Raw genomic sequence first — 1,785 nt, forward strand, 5'->3', positions numbered from 1 at the left:
GGCTCAGGCAATCCACTCACCTCAGCCTCCCAAAGCATGGGATTACAGGCTGAGCCACAGAGCCTGGCTTTCTAGTGACATTTTTAAAAGCTCATGCTGGTTCTGTGGGAAGCTCGGGTAACAGGGAGGAGAGTGGAGGTGAGGAAGCCAGCAGGAGTAGGAGACATCAGGCACAGGTGTATTTCAGAGGCAACATCAATGAACTTGAAGTTGGGGAAGGGGAGAACGAGATTAGGATGACGTTGAGGCTTTTGGTTGAGCAACTGGGCAGGTGGAGAAGAGAAAAAAAAAAACCAGCTGCTCTTCAAAACCTTGAGATGCAGAACAACCAGGAGCCTTCCCTGCACCCCACAGAGCCTGGGTGAGCTGCCCCTCCTTGGGTCCGTGGATACCTATCACACTGTAACCCCAGTTATACAACACCTGCAATGAACACTACAACCTCCATGAAACTGTCCTATTTTGCTGGTTACTAAATTTCTAGTATATAGTAGACACTCAGTGAAGATTCTTGATTAATGAGGACAAAAGGTGGGCACACAATCTCCTCTAATCATCACAATCCCCCAGCGAGAAGACTGCTCCCCCCCCATGTTTTTCCCCCCATGTTAAAGATGAGAAGACTGAGGCTCAGAGATGTGAAGCCCCTTGCCAGCTCCCAAGAGGTAGAGCCAGGGCTCTCCCCCAGCCTGTCTGGTCCAGGCCCCTACTCTCCTGAGGTGATGAGGTGCTACTGTGGGGCTGAGGGAGAGCAGGCAGGGTACTGGGGCTGCCTCGACCCATGGGCTCTCCAGCTCGCACTTCTGGCTTCCTGGGGGGTCACTATCCCTCACCCACAGAACTGCAGGGCCTGGTTCCAAACCCAGCTCCAGCCCTGGCATGGCCTACTTGCTCTCAGGGACTCTGTCAGTACAACCCTGTGTCTCCACGCCTCACATACACACAGGGCATGCCTCCTCCATCTGAGCAATTAAGCCTGGGAACCGCCTTCTGGGTCATTCGGTGCCCCTGCTTGGCCCAGGGCTCACAGCCTGGCCAGACAGCAGAGAGATTCCCTAAGGTGCCACAGGAAAGGCAAAGACAGCAGCCCCAACCTCTGAGGGGCTCACAGATGCTTCCACAGACAGGAAACCCAACGTAGGACACTCGCATCCCACTCACTGAGGGAGACTCAGATCAGCAGAGAGTTTGGCAGGGCCCTAGCCAGGTTAGATGGGGGGGTGGGGGAGGGAGCAAAACAACACTAATCTGATATAAAACAAATGACTGATATGTGCTCAAATGACAGTAATAGGTCCACATTGCTGAAACACACACAGCAAACTGCTGGAACAGCAGTGATCTTTACAGTGGTACTTCCACCTCCTAAAACTGTGCACCTCTACAATGCCTGATATTTTTAAATGATCACACCATTAATAGAAAAAGATAAACAGAAAAAGAACAAGGAGACCAGAATCAAATTAATTTCTACTCAATGCAATGCACTTGTGTTTTACTGCTTGTGCTTTTCTGTTATTCAGATTTTATTTTATTTTTTTAGAAAATATGAGTTGTTTTTGAAATTCAAAGGAAAAAAAGACAACAAAAACACTGGAGAACAGACTGGTGTTCAGCTCTGGACACTGGGTGCCAAGCAGGAGAATGCCTCCTGCTGAAGTCTGTGATTAAAAGATTCAGACGCGCGGGGCTCGGTGGCTCAGCTTGTAATCCCAGCACTTTGGGAGGCTGAGGTGAGTGGATTGCCTGAGCCCACGGGTTCGAGACCTGCCTGGGCAACTTGGT

At 50.5% G+C, this 1,785-nt stretch overlaps 1 protein-coding gene across 1 annotated transcript in view; it reads right to left on the reverse strand.

The window, feature by feature from the left end:
* Window positions 1-1,785, reverse strand: part of RPH3AL (rabphilin 3A like (without C2 domains)) — a 111,788-nt gene that overhangs the window by 89,018 nt on the left and 20,985 nt on the right. The gene's annotated exons all lie outside the window — the stretch shown is intronic.

Source organism: Carlito syrichta, unplaced genomic scaffold (assembly GCF_000164805.1).
Source record: "Carlito syrichta isolate Samal-C Ts95f unplaced genomic scaffold, Tarsius_syrichta-2.0.1 Scaffold288457, whole genome shotgun sequence".
NCBI lineage: Eukaryota > Metazoa > Chordata > Mammalia > Primates > Tarsiidae > Carlito > Carlito syrichta.